The 17,720-nt window shown below is 38.5% G+C and overlaps 1 long non-coding RNA gene across 1 annotated transcript in view; it reads right to left on the bottom strand.

Annotated features, from left to right (window-relative positions):
• LOC116408765 overlaps window positions 1-17,720 on the bottom strand; it is a 220,437-nt gene that overhangs the window by 175,425 nt on the left and 27,292 nt on the right. The window contains exon 2 of the long non-coding RNA XR_004221212.1: window positions 8,880-8,918. This is a non-coding gene — a long non-coding RNA (uncharacterized LOC116408765). The remainder of the gene's footprint in view (window positions 1-8,879; window positions 8,919-17,720) is intronic.

The following is a 17,720-nucleotide window of genomic DNA, read 5'->3' as shown; positions in this document are numbered from 1 at the left end:
GCAGACTAAGATTTCATAAGACAGACTGGATCAGAGTCACAGATGCAACATGCTGGGTGAAAAAATGCCACCCTAGTGTGAACAAAGGGTTTCAAATGGAGTCAAAAAGCATGCAAGCTCAGTGTCTAAGCCTTTCCTGTGAATTGTTCAGCCACAACCTGCAGGACATCGAGTGGACTTAAAAGAAAAAAGAGGACTCTGGGGGATTATCGTCAACAGTAAAATGTGTAGGGGTTCTTTAAAAGATTAGGAACATAAAGTTTGGATACAGAAATGCATAATTATCCAATAAACTAATGTATATATCAGGTGCCCATAAGACCCCCGAATTCTAGAACATTCTGCCATTGCACGTGATGGTCTGAGGAAGCAGACACTGAAATTGCACCACTTCTATTAGCAAAGAAAAATATTGCCTACTTATATTAGGCAAACTGCTATGTGCCCACAGTAATATGTCTCCATGCCTTAGACCTAGTTTTTTTTTAAAGCCTCCCATAAATAACATTACACAATATTAAAAACTATATATTAAAAACTGTAAAATAGATAACGCTGACGCTACTGGACACTATACTTTGAGAGCTCAAACCTAATCATAGCTAAGAAAATATTATTTCAAGCTTATTGAATGAGATAATGCTTGGACTACATTTCAAAGCCAAATGATGAAATATAATGGTATCTGTATATACCTGTAAATGATATATTTGTATATAAAGAATAAAGCAACCTAGGGAAAATAGAAAGAAATAGGACTCTATGGGAAGCTACATTGCCCCATTTAGCAGATTGCTGGTAGTATATAGGTATGTATATATATAAATCTAAACAAATATATGTATATATCTACACTTAACCACATGGGATTGTCATTTGTAAAAACAATCAGCATTTAAAACAATCTTTCAATGTGTCTCCCTATGGATTCATTTTGGAATTCTGCTGAAGTTATTTGCATTCTGCCATAGAGCAGATATTGGGTTTTGTGCCATTAAATCCCCTAATCCCAGAAGCTTCCCCAGAAGGTCAAGACGGGAGCATTTCTTCCATTCACTCTTTGTAACTCTGGATAAAAATCAATTTGTCGCTTTCATTGCAACCACACAATCAATTCAATTTAAAGCCCAATACAACATTGAAGTCCAAAGACAAAAACAAAGCTGCGCAAAACTGAAGAGTAAACTTTATAGCCGGAATGTCGGATCTGTAGCCCTCTGGCTTTTTTTTAAAAAAGTGGCTGGAAATCCCCGCTGGTAAAAGTCAGTGGACTACTGGTTTTCATCTTTGCTTTATATGTTGTCTGCAAATAAGGATCTCTTTAGAGAGAAATGACCATGCCATTTTGGCAAGCCTATGGCATTCTGGTAGAAAGACAATCTTTTTTGGAAACCTAAAGGTAATGGAACAAAGGAAATTATGTAACAGTATAATGCCCCAGGTATGTATTGCACTACTAATCCACCCCCAGTTAGAAACAAATGGGAATTACCATCATGATGCCTTGTCCTATCTAGTGACCCTAGGCACCATATTGATATAGAAAAAATGCAGGGCCATGGGTAATCCCTATATAAATTGTTGTGAACTTGCTACTGCTAAGTGGAAAGTTAAGTAACTTGATTTGTTATTGACTAGTTCCATATATTTCTTTCCTATTACGGATGATATAGAGCAATGGTCATAGAACTCCAAAATGATTTATTATCCTCATATTTTACAACATTATTTATTACACAAGCTTCATCGAGTCATGTGACAGAGATGACATCCCTAAGCACCCATTGTAACTGATGACTACCAAGCAGAGTTTATAATGATTTACAGGATATTCATGCCTCTTGTGTGCAGGTATGGGATCTATTATGCAGAATCCTTGGGACTCAGGGTTTTCCAGATAATGGGTCTTTCTGTAATTCAGATCTCCATACTTTAAGAGCCACATTCCCAAGCTCTTTTCTTTTGCCCGATCAAAAAATAAAAAGCTTGGAAGGTTTTAGGTACTCCACTAACAACACTGACCCAATTAGAATGTTCCATTTACTACCACTGTTTACAATCTATCCTTCAGCCAGTTCTCTCTCCAATTACAAATATTATGTTCCAGACCAATATTCCTCAGTTTTATCATTAACTTTCTGTGTAGTACTGTATCAAATCCTTTAGAAAAGTCCAAGTAGATGACATCCACTGCCATTCCAGTGTTGAGCTTCCTGCTCACCTCCTCATAAAAGGCAACTAATTTAGTCTGTTACACATAAAACCATGCTGGCACAAACTTATAGTATTGTGATTTGCAATGTATTCAAGTACCCTATCCCTTATTACCCCTTCCAAAAGCTTTCCTACCACTCATGCCAGACTAACAGACCCATTAAGTTGATCCAGGGACTTGTCCATTTGCCATCTTGGAGTCAGGAAGGCATTTTTTCCCCTCTGCGGCAAATTAGAGCTAGGCTTCTTATGGGGTTTTTTACCTTCCTCTTGATCAACTAGAAGTTAGTCTGGTTATATATAGGCATTTTGGTTGAATGTGATGGACGTATGTCTTTTTTCCAACCCAACTTAGCATGTTACTATGTAGTCTGGCAAGATCTGTTACACATAAAACCATGCTGGCACAAACTTATGGTATTGTGAGTTGCAATGTATTCAAGTACCCTATCCCTTATTACCCCTTCCAAAAACTTTCCTACTACTGATTTCAGACTAACAGGCCTATAGTTTTCAGGCTGAGAACGGGATCCCTTTTTGAATAACAGCACCACATTAGCAATTCGCCAGTCTCTCGGCACCATGCAAGATCTCAATGAATCCCGAAAAATTAAGTGAAGAGGTTTGGCAATCACAGCGCTCAGCTCGTTTAATACCCTGGGATGAATCCCATCCAGTCCTGGACCTTTGTTTACCTTTACATGTTCAAGTCTCTTTTGAATTGCCTCCTGAGTGACCCATGCGTCAGTAGCTAAATTACTAGCACTGGGTCTTTTAATTGGAAAGTCTTCATTATCTGGCTCCTCAGTTGTATAGACAGATGAAAAATAAGAGTTTAGAATTTCTGTTTTTTCCCTGTTTTCATCAACCATCTGACCCCCTGTGATAAATAGGGCCCCACCCCTTCTTGCTTTGTTTCCTATTTACATATTTAAATAAGATGTTGGATTCTTTTTACTCCTAGCTGCAATACCCCTTCCCATCTCTATTTTAGCTTGCCTTGCATTCTTTATTGACTTCCTTGTACCTGATGAAAGTTTCCGCTGTCCCAGCTAACTTCAATGCTTTAAAAGCACATTTTTTCTTACCAACCTCAACACTAACACTTTTATCCAACCATAACGGTTTTGCTTTGCGATGCCTCTCCTTGCTTACGAGGGGAATGTACTGACCTGTATATTTGTTAAACAACATTTAAAGATGTTCCATTTTCCTTCTGTGTCTAACCCCATGAAAAGCCTTTCCCAGTTGACACATTGCAGAGATGCCCTTATACTGGCAAAGTCTGCACGTCTAAAATTGAGCGTTTTAGTTACTCCCTTATAGAGCTGTCTCTGCAGCATTATCTCAAAGGAGACCATGTTGTGATCACTGTTCCCCAAATGCTCACCCACACAAATGTTAGAGATGAGTTCAGTATTATTAGATATCACCAGGTACAAAAGAGAATCATTCCTAGTAGGGTCTTGAACTGCCTGAAATAAAAAGTTATAATTTAGCATATTTACAAACCTACTAGCTTTTTCTGACTTGGCCACCCAATGTCTGGATAATTAAAGTCCCCCATAAAAACAACTTGACCTAGTTGCGAGGCCTCCACTTGCAATACTGAGACGTTCCTATAAAATCCACAGAAATGTGTCAGTATTACTGGGGTATTTTAGGGATCATCTTTTTTTTTATCGTCTTTGAACGATCTTCTGGAAAAATAAAATTGCTAGGAATCCTAAAGTGTTTGTAATGTGACTTGGTCAAATGTCTCCTATATGTCCAGTGACATTCTGTAGCCACTTACTTTTATTTCTCACTCCATATGGAGCAATAACAATCACAAAGGCTTCTGGATACCCGATATATGTGCAAGACTAAAGCTGGCCATACACATGAAGATTTTTCAAAGATGTTTTCCTTATCATAGGACCGAGCTTATCCTGAAATGCTTGTTTAGAAGTAAAATTTGTCCTAAGGTAAACACCCTGGCTGAAGCTAGGGTGCAGTGCCCAACCAGTGGCTCGTAAGCAACATGGTGCTCACCTGTCCCTTGGATGTTGCTTCCAGTCTCCTCAAAGGGGTGCTTATTTCCTGGCTTTTGGCAAGTTTTGGTTGCATAATAACCAGGTGTACTGCCAAACATAGCCTCGTGTAGCCTGCTAGTCCACATAGGAGCTGCCAAATCACCAATCAGAGCCCCTATTTGTAACCCCAGGGACATTTTTCATGCTTGTGTTGCTCTCCAACTCCTATTACATTTGAATGTGGCTCACAGGTAAAAAAGATTGGGGATCCTAGAGCTAGGGAACTATCAGCAACTGGACAATGGGCAAATTTCACTGTTAATGATAAAAATTTTCAAACCTGCCCCGATCAGTTTTCTGACTGAACGCTAGATGTACGATCGTTCAGTGCCCACTAATTTTACGATAATGTGATGGTTTTGTTGGATTGCACTGAAACTGGCCGTTAAGAAAGGGAAAATCATTACGTGTATGGCTAGCTTTAGGGACATGGAATATTCTGATCCATTCGAAATAGAATCAAATAGGAAATGCGCTGCCTATGGAGAATACTTGCGTTATCCTACAGTGATCACTTGGGATAGTGAGATTGAAAGGACTGCAACAGTCAAAATGTTACCATTCATCTAAAGTAGGCCTCTATTTTGTGCAAAGGCTGAAAAAAAGCAAGCCTCCCCCCTCTATACTTGTTAGATTCTATAGAGGAGTTATAGAGAATGTACTGACAAAGGGTTGTGAGAAGAGCAGGACAGATTATTGGAGTGACTCTCCCAACAATTCAAGATATTTTTAAATCATTCTGTCCTAGAAAGGTATCCAGTATTGTGGCTGATCCTTTATGTCCTTTTTATAATGTTTTTGTCTGAAAAAACGATATTGCAGCATTTGTGCTCAGTCGGCTAGGTTGTACGACAGTTTTGTTCCTCTGTAAGACTTTTAAACAAATAGTCAGTTTTTAGCTCTTTGTAGGGTTTTGTGGGTCCTTTTTTTTATTACTGAAAATTTGGGCCTAGGGAAGAAGAAACGGTATACAGGTATAGGACCCGTTATCCAGAATGCTCGGGACCAGGGAAATTCCGGATAAGGGGTCTTTCCGTAATTTGGATCTCCATACCTTAAGTCTATTAAAAAATCAATAAAACATTAATTAAACTAAATAAGATTATTTTGCATCCAGTAAAGATGAATTATATCTTAATTGGGATCAAGTACAAGGCACTGTTTTATTTTTACAGAGAAAAAGGAAATCAATTTTTAAAATCTGAATTATTTGCTTATTATGGAGTCTATGGAAGACATGCTTTTCATAATTTGGAGCTTTCTGGATATCGGGTTTCCGGATAAGGGATCCCATACCTGTATACTATTGTGTACTGTTGTGACACTTTGGTAAAACAAAATCGCATTGCTGGTGATTTCTGCTGGTCCTATTGCAAATAAGCCCTTATATGTGAAAGAAGAATCAGTGCCTATCTGCTACAGTATCTCTGCACCCATTAACATGGGCACAAAACCAGAATTTAACTCTTGCTTTGTTCTAGCTTCAAGCCTATGATTTGATTTCACCTCTCAATACATATCTGTAGTAATAAGTCAAATCAATCTGATTTTCACCATTCATTAGTTTAAATGAGAGACTGGAATATGAACAAGAGAGGGAGAGAATAAAAAGTGATAAAAGGTAAGAATAATAATACAATTGTTAGATTGCAGAGCAATGGTTTTTGGCTCCTGGGTCCAGTGACCCCCATTTGATAGCTGGAAAGATGAAGAAGTGGAAGGCAAATCATTTGAAAACTATAAAAAAATGAAGACCAACTATAAAAAATCAAAAATGAAGACCAATTGCAAAGATGCTACGAATAGGACATTCTATAACATACTAAAACTTAACATAAAGGTGAATACACATGCTTTGTAGACAAGTAGACTATAGTATTAATAGGCAATAAAATAATAAATAATAAAATATTTTCTTCTAGTTTTGCCCAAAGGTAGTTCTTTATCCTTCCAATGGAAATAACTGGATTTTGCATGAACTGGCAAATACAATTCAGCAAGATTTAGGTTAGAAGAAGGAGTTAGCCTAGAGGTTAAGGATGTAGGAGTCCCATGGCATAAAAGCGCTATATGAATGATTCCCCTTCATCTAATAGTGAACACACAAGCCTAATGATTTGATTCTGCCCTGGTATAATGTAGAAAGATCTGGTCAGTTGGGTCAGACAATTATACTGAGGAACACCTTTATGGTGGTAAATGATAGCACCACAATAGATTTCCTTATTACAGGTATAGGACCCGTTATCCAGAATGCTCGGGACCAAGGGGTCTTTCCGTAATTTGGATCTCCATACCTTAAGTCTACAAAAAATCAATAAAGCATTAATTAAACACAATAGGATTGTTTTACCTCCAATAAGGATTAATTATATCTTAGTTGGGATCAATTACAAGGTACTGTTTTATTATTACAGAGAAAAAGGAAATCAGTTTTAAAATTCTGAATTATTTGATAAAAATGGAGTCTATGGGAGACGGGCTTTCTGTAATTCAGAGCTTTCTGGATAACGGGTTTCCGGATAAGGGATCCCATACCTGTACTACTAAAAGTGCCTGTATTATTGTTGGTCTGGCTCATAGATTCATCCAAATTTCGTTTTCTAATCACAATCACATTTATTAAATGTAAGTAAATATATTAGAACGTTCTACCTTCATGATGGGGCTTTTTATTATTTTATTAAGTGAAAGCAACATGTATTGGCTTTATGATAACAAGGTTTCCAGATATTAACAGAAATATATTACTATTAAAGTGAATCAGATCCAACACAGCACCAATAAATATGTCTCATACTCGGCAAGTGAGTGATCAAAAGAAATAGTTCAAAAGGTATGCTTTTTCTTTAATTTCTCCCTAATGGGTAATGTAAGTGTACGTTGCAAGGAAGTTTCAAAAGAGAATGTGTTTTCTCTGTTCAGAGAACCTTGATGTTGGGTTCTTAAAGATGGAGTGTTTAGAAGGAACAGGTTGGTCAGGGATGGCATTTCACTGGTGAAGGGCACAAATCTGGCCAATCTTTCCATAGGAAGGTTGAATGGTGCGTAGGTATTTATTATTTAAACAAAATGCAAGGCTGGTCTGTCTGAGGAGGACACATAGCATGAAAGCTGCCTGTTTGTAGAAGGAGCTCTCAGGGGGTTGGGGGTTCTGTCTGCGACTTCAAGAAGCAGTTGGAGCAACTAACCAAGTAATAAAGGCCCATGGTTGAGTGATCCTTCACTGGGTGCCTATGAGTGGAGTGAATACAGGGGAGATGCCAAACATTTCTGGTAGTCTACAAGGGGCCCAGTGTAGTGAGGGAACTCACCAAATGTGTAGGTAATGCCCAGAGGGCACCCCTGTGTTCAATAACCTGCTGTTAAACTAAAGAATGCACCTGTTGCGGATCCCTCAAGCTTACAATGAAAAAGGAAATCTGTTAAACCCCTCCTTATTTACCCTGAGAGCACAGGCAGCACAGAAGGGAAAAAGAAGTTTGTATTATTCCTTGCAAGGTGACGACATCCCATACATTTAAGTGGAGTGAAAGAGTGGTAAGTATCTTACTACAGGTATGTTATTCTGTTAAGAATACTCGGGACCTGGGGTCTTCCGGATAAGGGATCTTTATGTAATTTAGATCTCCATACTTCAAGTCTACTAAAAAATAATTAAAACATGAAATAAACATAGGAATGTTTTGCATTCAATAAGGATTGATTATATCTTGGGATCAAGTACAAGGTACTGTTTTATTATTACAGAGATAAAGGAAATCATTTTTCAACATTTGAATTATTTGATTAATGGACTCTATGGGAGATGGACTTCCCATCATTAGGAGCTTTCTGGATAACAGGTTCCCAGATAACAGATCCTATACCTGTAGTAATAAAATACATTTTTATGATTATAATTATTTTGTTCTGTACAAAACAAAAATAGTCATTGAATTTCAACGGTATTTTTTTTGCAATTTGACATCACAGCAACCCTTATAATAAGTAAACGATATTTAAAGAAAAGAAAAGTAGATATTTGGGATCCCAGAAATATACTAACTCAGTTGCATTTCTTCTTTCTATTCCTAGCTTGTTCTTGAAGACAAATACAAAAGCTTTATCTCTGGTGGCCAGTGAGCAAAGCCGGGATCTGCGCAGAGCCTATCCATCACATTTCTGTCTTAATTGAATGACAACAGAATAGAATCGATAAATTGTAACAAGAGACGGCGTTGCATTTCCACACTCACTTATTCTCTTTCTCTATTATGTGGTGCCACCAACGTGACCAGAAAGCACAACTATGGAAGAGTTTGCAGAGCCAACAACCTTAAGAATCAACTTACAAGAAATGCAATCCAGAGAATGGGCCTAGCGAGCTCATTCATATGCCTCACACAGCCTGTTACAGAAGCCTGCCGACACAAGGCATTCTGGGAAAGGGTTATATTTCTGTCTCCCTGTTGCTAAATGGCTTTGTCAGCACTCTCTCTCAGTGAATATGTTCATAAAAGAAGCTTTCTTTCCTCTTCAGACCAAGGGGAACACAAGCACAAAATTAGAATAAAATAAATGTCACTCCTCGCAGTGCCAGTTCCTTACCTTGCATCTTCTCAAGATGAACATACAGTTTGGGGTCTTCTGCAGAAAGAAAAGAAATACATTTATATACATAGATTCGGCTTTGAGCACAACAATAATGCCAATAACAATGCTGAAACCTAAGTTGCCAAGCTTGTTCCAATGCAAACTCTACTATACAGATCTTTGGATGGAAACTACTTTAAATGCACAGGTCCTTCAGATAATCTTGCAGCAGAGATTTCCCTTTCTGCACAGTCCTTGAGACTGGTAATGCATAATTTATAATCCCATCTCTGAGCTTTAGGAATGCCTGCCGCTGTTATATTACCAGAGTCTCGCAGAAAGGTTCCGGCACTATCTGCCAATCGATCAGGGCAAAATGCAAACCAAACATTTTAATTAAATCCCTGCATAGAAAGAGATAGAAGGCAAGCTATGAGTTAGGCTGTGCTATTAAACCTCTTGGATTTTTTGTGAATGCAGAGCTGGGGCCAAAGAAGAAGGGGGCTCTGCTGGTGAAGGAATGTTGTTGGGTGCCCTATCTACAAAAATAACAAATCAGGGATGACCGGCTTTTAGCCTTTCAGCTGTCAGTGGGATGCTGGGAGTTGAACAGCTGGAGGGTCACAAATTGACATGGATACTTAAAATGTAATATCTTGGAATTTTTCAGCCCATAGGGCAAATCCCGTAGGAACTGAGGCATAGGGCAAATGGGCTAAATGCATCCTCCCATAACTGTCATTTATTTTTCACTTTTTTGTTTATCAAAGGTTCTTGAGCGCCTTCTGGATGACTTTTGTGAAGCACTGGAGTGTGCAAGCTGTGGCCAATCAGAGCATTAGAAAATTCACAATGCAAATGTTAAAGTATGTGGGGAAACATGAAACTATAGGACTTTAGTAACTTGGTACAATGTGCAAAATGCAAACATTCTGGTGGAAACTGGCACATTTTGTATCCACCACGCAGCATTCTTTTCCACATTTCCAGCATATCTGCTAATTTGTATACTTACTAAATGACATGCAAGTTGTGTGCACTTTGCTTCAGACTAGCGTCATTTAGGGCAATATAATCATGATGCCAGAAGTAGCATTAGCCTTGTATTCATTAAATGCTAGTCAGTTGCATGTGGAGGTACAATACGCCTGCGGCTCCATGTCTATTTATAGGCCCACACACGTCCCACCACATCTCTGATGGCCCAAAGGGGACAGGGCAGGCATACACCTATAAATAGATGCTACCAGAGGCAGGGTTCAGTCAGGTAGCGTGCGGGGAGGATGGCAGTAGAGTTCAGGCCAAACCCACTTCTGATGTTGGGATGTTGGCCCACCCCAACCTGCAAGTAAACCCATCTGTCTCGCAGGTTTCAGGCTGGCCTGCACATTACTACTTTAGAATCCTTCAGGGGTAATTTATAATGCCCCCGGGCAGAAGAGCAAGAGCACTAAGGGGCTCAAGAGCACAACCTATAAGGCTCAGTTGCATAACTACAGAGGAACCAGAACCCACAGCCAGAAAATAAATTGTAGAAGGGGGTGCTTTGCGATGGTAAAGTAATTTTGGTAAATAAACAAACTAATTTCTGTTATAGGCTTTAGCTAGTTAATTAATAACTAGTGCCTAATTAGGCACAATGCGGCTTATACAATATACAGTAACAATAATACATCCAATAACAATTATCAGCAATAATCCTGAAGTACAGACATTGGATAAAAATAAGGCCATCCTGGCTGCTAGTTAAGATATAGACTGCTTCTTATTGAAGTTCTAAATGTTAATCAATATAAACAATCTACCATATTTTAATATCTTAGGTCAGGGTGGGTATGTGATTGGCTGCTTTCATTCAACAATATACATTCAATAGAAGAGATGCTGCAATGCTCCAGTCTCTCTTTGGTGGGCAGATGAGTACCTATGCTTATATAAATACATATAAGTATACAGGAACATTTGCTTTATACATATTTTTAATGGGTTTACTGCATTCTCCATATGTGCAGAGAATGCAAAACCTTTGGCTAAGAGTCATTTCCCCTCTGTGAATAACATAGTAGGGCTCATTTACAAATGCATGGCTCAAGCGCTATATGTGCCAGTGGTTGCAAAACTGTACCACTCAGCACACAATACAGACATAGTGTAATTTGCAACTGCCCCCCACCAAATACATGAGCCCAGATGTCTTCCCTGTTAATCAATTTACAGTCCAAAAGAATATGGCTTAGGAAAATCCATAAAACTCTACCCATATTGTCACTGGAGTTTCAGTGGCAGACATTGCAATGGACTTGTCTTGGGTCTTGCAATGTGTCTTCCGACCACATACGTTATATTATTGCTATAAAAGGGGTGACTATTGGTCTTCCAATCTACCAAACATTAATTTATTATAAAGGAAAACAAGAAAAAGCTTCTTCATAATGTATCTGTGTGCAGTTCCACAATTATGCAAACACATACTGAGAGTTTTGCTGAGAATGTAATATCCCTTTAAAGTGGTGTTAGCAGTAAAGGAAATAGCTTAAATTAAAAGCAGTTTATCATTATTCAACAAAATCATATATTGAATGTTAAATCAACAATCCTAGCCTCCAATCTCCATACTTTACTGCAGACAAACAAGCCACCTTAGTACTGTAAGATGCAAAGTCAGCATTTGGCAGGTTTTGCTATTAATATATGTTTATATTTAACTTGCAATGAAGAGATTGGATTCTTAACATGCAGATAAAAACATGTGCTGCATTATCTAGATTTGGTTCAGTATGTGGGGATTTCCTAATGCCAAAAATGAATTTTCATTTCAAAGGGATAGTATCATTCCCAGGTTTCTTTTAAATGTTTTTACTTCATTTTTTCTGCACTTCTTAGTGCCAAGGATTTCATACCAAATGTTTGCAGTTTTCATAAAATGCACTATACGGACAACAATATCCAGACACCTGCCTATCCAACATCTCATTCCCAAGCCGAGAGTATTAATATGAAGGTGGTCCTCCCTCAGCTGCTGAAACAACCTTAGCTCTATATTCCTCTGGGAAGACTTTCAATGAAACCTTGGAACACTGTAGGTTAGATTTTCTTCCATTCATACTTAAGACACTAATGATGGGGATCAGGTCTGGTATTTAGTTAAGTTGAGGTCATGGCTCTCAAGTATAGGTCATTGAAGATCCTCCATTGCCATGTTATTCTGTATGGACCTCACTATGAACACAGGAGGAAAGAGCCTTCCCCAAATTCTTGCCACAATGTAGAAAGTATGGAATTGTGAAAATGTCATTTTATGATGTAGTGCCACCTGTGTCACCAATGAAGGGTATTGCTTAAGTAGCCAATTCCAATAATTTGAAGGGTTGTCCACATACATTTGACCGTATAGTGTAATATAATTGAAAACTGTTCAGTAGATGTGTCCCTAGTCTTTGTAAACATCCTTATTTCAATGACTGTTGCTGATGCCAATCCTGTTAATGACTAAAAACCCTGCAGAGTAACTAATGGAATTTTTTGCTTTGACAGAAAGCTCAGTTATAAAGACAGATAGAATTTCAGCCATAAAGTATGATGGAACTGCTGCTACATTGTGACATAGATAAAAAGGGACTTGATTGCACTACTCTAAGGGCAATGACACATGAGGAGCTTAGTCACCCTGCAATATATCTCCTCTAGCGGTGGCAACTAATCTTCTCCAAATCTTTCTAAAGTAACCCAAAGTTTCCTGGCGAAACAAGTTGGGGCTGAAAGCTGAAGCAATACATATGCAATTGACATCATCGCCAGTAGGAAAGCATTCGCCACAGCTAGAGGAGGTTAATTGTGGGGCGGCTAATCTCCTCTTGTTCATTGCAAAGACCTGACTATTATGTTTTTCTGAAAAGAAGTAAATCAGTTTCTTTCCAAAAACTACAGTAGTTTACCAAACGTTACCCATTGCTTTCAGGTACAAATACACATTAGAGTCCCTTTCGGCTGCTGAATACGTGTAAAGGGAATGGAGCATGAGAAGCTCATAAAACATTTAGGACCATTGAACTGAATTATATAGATCTGTAAAAACTACTGATAACATTTGCAGATACACATAGTAAATCCATATGAACATCCATCAGAGATCTAATAGGAAGGTCATTTACAGATTAAAGAGATAATGTCAGCTGTACACAGATGCACACATGGCTGTCTCTTTGGACTGTTTTTGTCATGAATAAATAGATACTATTGCTTTCTCAGCTCTTACTTTGCTTGAACTCAAACAGTTAAAGGGAATACACAATCCTGAGGCAGAATGCATTAAAATGAAGCCTTTCAGTATTATTATTATCATCCAGAAAGTTCCAAATTGTGGGAAGGTCATCCCCCATAGACTCCATTTGAATCAAACAATTCAAAATTTTGGCACAGTATTTTGCAACTGAAAGTACATATAGGAGTACATATACGCAGTGTGTAGAAGTAGAAACTGTATTAGGTTATAATTAATATATATGCACTGACCATATAGAACAATCAACAAAGTATTCAGTGAAATAAACAATCATTTATTGGCTCAAAATTAAACAAACAAATCAAAAAAAGCAAACATACTATACCAAACAATGGATAGGTGCATCCCAGTGCCTCATGGTACCCACTCTCCTAGCAATGAAGATGAAGCACCCAATGGTGCGAAACGCGTTAGGAAAGTGGGTACCATGAGGCACTGGGATGCACCTATCCATTGTTTGGTATAGTATGTTTGCTTTTTTTGATTTCTTTGTTAAATTTTGAGCCAATAAATGGTTGTTTATTTCACTGAATACTTTTTTGATTGATAATATAGGTATATTCAGGACCTATCAGTGGGATAAAACTTACAGATTCTCTTTCTTAATCTATCATTAATATTAATTGACTATATAGAATACAATCTGAATGTAAGGGATTTTGTCATTACGGACACTCCATGTGGATTAAGGGTGAAGACACACGGAGCTACTAGTAGCAGCTACTTTTTGATGGCTACTAAATGCCAGAAAATACCCTGCCATAGACAACACTGAGAATTGCCTCTTCTAAAACACACGTAGAGACAGTTATCAGTAAATGATCAGCATTGTCTTTTTTAGTAGCTGCTACTAGTAGCTCTGTGTGTCTACGCCCTAATTATGGGAACTGGTCTATTGTGACCTAAAGGGGCGTGTCTCACTATAGTTACAAGCGTTAACCACAGATTAACTATGCAGACTAGTCTTTTGTGACCCATAACAATTGATACATTAAACACTCAGCTTCTGTTTACAAAACCATTAAGCAGAGGACAACATCCTGCTGAGCGATGCTTTGTTGGTCACAGTCAGCAACAAAATAATGCCTCGAGGGTTAGTTAGTTGTGTTGATCTAAAAGCTGAGCCTGTGACCATACTGGGATGAGGTACAAATAAGTCATGTGATGAGCCCAAAAAAATATGCAAGTGTTCAAGTGATTACCATGAGCAAAATGCTGACTACATTACTTTCTACTTTAGTTGTTGGGAAGCCACCAAAACCAATAACCTCTCTTTTGGTTGTAGCTATAAGCGGAATTCCCCCTGTGTCTCTCTATCCTATACCATCTTTTAATATAATTTATAGATACTGTTTGTACTTTGCCAGAGACAGCACAGATGGAGCAAACCATTGCGCAGCATTGTTTTTAATGATAAATTGTGATCTGTTGAAATGAAACATGAGGACACAGCTGACCTACTTAGTGCATAAAATGAATGAAGTACTTGGTGTTCCTCTAAACTCTTTTCCTCTGTAACTTTCTTGGCATTGCTGCTCAACTATCATTGACCCTTTGGGGGAAAGTTTTTATACCCAGTCCCATGGGATGCTATTCTGGTAAAAAGTAAGAAGCCAAGTTTAAGACAACTGTGCCTCATCATTGTAAGCTGGATTAAAAGTTAGCAGATAGTTGCAGTTTGACGTAACTTTTCTTATGGCTGAATTTTCATAGTGGCTCGCTAGTGTGACCTGGCAATTGCAGCCATCCATATTCATGATCAGGTCTGGACTGGGAGTCAAAATAGGTCTTGGCATTCCAAATACACAGAGGCCCAAATGGCCCCCACTAGCCCACCAAATAGTAGCTGTCTATGGCATCTTACAGCAGCCCCTCTGGCATTTGCCAGAATCCACAGATTGCCAGCCTGGGCCTGTTCATGATCAAGTGTCTTGATCAATGGTACAATGGTACAATCACATTGTTTTTCTATTTTAGGTCAATTCCAATATTCCAATAATGGGAAAGTCTCCCATTGAATCAGTAAGAACATAAGTGGTTGGAGCATTTTAAAGCATGACCATAAAAAAGAGCAGCAGTCATGAAAGGACAAAAAATTCCAAATAAGCCCTTGGCAAATCTTAATTTTTAGGTCCCCATTAATGTAATGCAGAGAACATAATAGCTTGATATATATCATATTCCCCCTGAAAATGGACATAGAAAATGCAGTAGGTATCTTCCTGCAGAATATGGCACAACCATGCAGGGCACCTGGATTGGATTGGATTGTACTATGTTTCAATTGCCAACCCTCCACCAAAAAAATCCTTACAAACATTGCATACTATCCATCTTGCCTGAAGAGTTATGTTGTCACTGCTTTCTATTGGCTATTCTTATCATAGCTGCACCTTTGGAGAAGCCAAGTTTGGGTATAGCACAGTACTTCCTTGCAAGATCAGCTTTAACTGGATACTACGGTCCTTCCAGAAGAGAATGTAGGACATTAGAATTCAGCAATAATGTTTATTATGACACAAATTACTGCAGGACATGCTTTAGGCAGTATCAAATTAAATATACCTGGATTAAAGTTTGTACGAGGTGCTGGCAGTGCAAGATAATAAGCCCATTATTGTCGGAATATCTGCTCCATTGCCTTTGTGCACACTGCCGGAATGTGCTAGCTTTTCATTTTCCTTTTTTTTTTTTCTCGTCCCTTTGTTTCTAGCATACTGGCTTCACAAGCTGTATCTTAAGCCATGCCGGGTCAGGCCAAACAGAGAACCGTATTCATGAATAGATCAAGTTTATGTGAGAATCTGCTCCTTCAGTGCCCTCAATTTCCATATGAATTGTTAATAAAATCACAGGCTGAAAGCACATGATCGCATCAGTAAGGAAGTCATGCAGAGAATCCCCCAGCTAAGAAAAAAAATGCTTTATCTTCTCTCATTCTTTTTGCAGCATTCATGAGAATTAAGCCTGATTACCCCTCCCAAGCAAACCCTCTCTACTCTCACCCCAATCCCAACACTTGATCACAAGGGAACATATTGCAATCACCGGGCAAACAAAAGAAACACCCGGTGCAAAAAAGCAATCTATAAAACCCTCACCTGGTCAGCAGTTGGGTCATCACAGGCACCTACCATCAGAGAAAAGGATTCAGAGGAGATAATGAAAAGAACATCTAACAGCTGATACATGTGCATGGCTGCCTTTTCCCACAGCTTCCTGATACTGGCACAACCAGAGAGCAGACCAGACAATTAGAGGTCATACATGGTGAAAGGAGAACAACCATATGCCAATTAACTTTGTCTTCACATGAAAGAGCAGGAACAAGAGACAATATCTGCCAAGTGTGCCTTCATTTTCTCAAGGCAAATCTAGGCCCATTTTTTTTCCACTTGAGTAATTTTTATGTTTTTTGTGCTTTCTTTTACTCTTAATGTTGTGCATAAAAATCATGCTTGTTTTCTGTTGGAATGAAAGGCTTATTAGTCATAATGACATAACGAAGGAAAGCAGAAAAAATACCATCTAACTCGGGTTAATACCCAAGTCTGCTGTTAGAAGATTCATTTGAGAAAAACCTATATTGGGCTAATTTATCTATGCCCAATAAGCAACAAACTGGAGACAAAATAATATTTATAGAGCTTATCATGGTTCTTGTTATGGTTCCTCTACTAGAGGTAAACAAGAGAAAAGCATTTTAGGGACAATGTCCTAGGGCTTGGAACAGAAACCAATAATGTTGTAAATATACACAAGGTCTCTGAATGTGAAAATGAGCCCCCAGATGGAGGAGCTATAATATGGCTATGATAGTATGGAAGTACAAGTATACTGTCCTGCAACCTCATTATAATACCATGTTTCAAGTCTCCATGGACTGTACTTGATGTTGCCCAACCCAGTCAATTTAAATGTTTTTTCGATAGGATGTTATTGTCTCAAGCACCTTAGCTTCTCAAACCTTTGCCTGCCAATGATGTAGTACCTATGTATTCAGGTTCTATTTAATTAAAAAGTAGTTACTATTCTCTAGGCATGGGCTGGCATTTAAAGAAATATACATAAATAGTTGAAGCATTGTCCGTTTCTATATCTTAATGCCAAATACTGTATGTCCCAGTGATCTGATGCCACAGCGGTCTCCTTATCTAGCCGTAGTATCACACATGACAATGTCCAACATTTTACATTACCAAAAGAAGAACAATAAGATGTTAATTGCTCATCTAAATCAGAAAACCTTAATCTTCCCACCATGGAGAGATACCATGTTTTCTCTATGCAAACAGGTAAGCACTACCAGTTGACTAGCCTTAAGGTGCCCATACACGGGCCGATTCTAGCTGCCGATATCAGTCCCTTAGACAGATTCGGCAGCTAATCGGCCCATGTATGGGCACTACCGATGGGCCTGCCCGACCAACATCTGTCCTGAAATTGGGCAGATATAGATCAGGCAGGTTAAAATATCTAGTTGGATCGGGGACAGCATTGGCTCATTGATGCGGTCCCCGAACCGACTTTGCCTATACCCGTCGTAATAATTCGATCGTTTGGCCCCAGGCCAA

The sequence above is a fragment of the Xenopus tropicalis genome, chromosome 2, assembly GCF_000004195.4.
Source record: "Xenopus tropicalis strain Nigerian chromosome 2, UCB_Xtro_10.0, whole genome shotgun sequence".
NCBI lineage: Eukaryota > Metazoa > Chordata > Amphibia > Anura > Pipidae > Xenopus > Xenopus tropicalis.
Note: the sequence above shows the minus strand (reverse complement) of the source record. Positions and strands in the feature narration are given on the sequence as shown.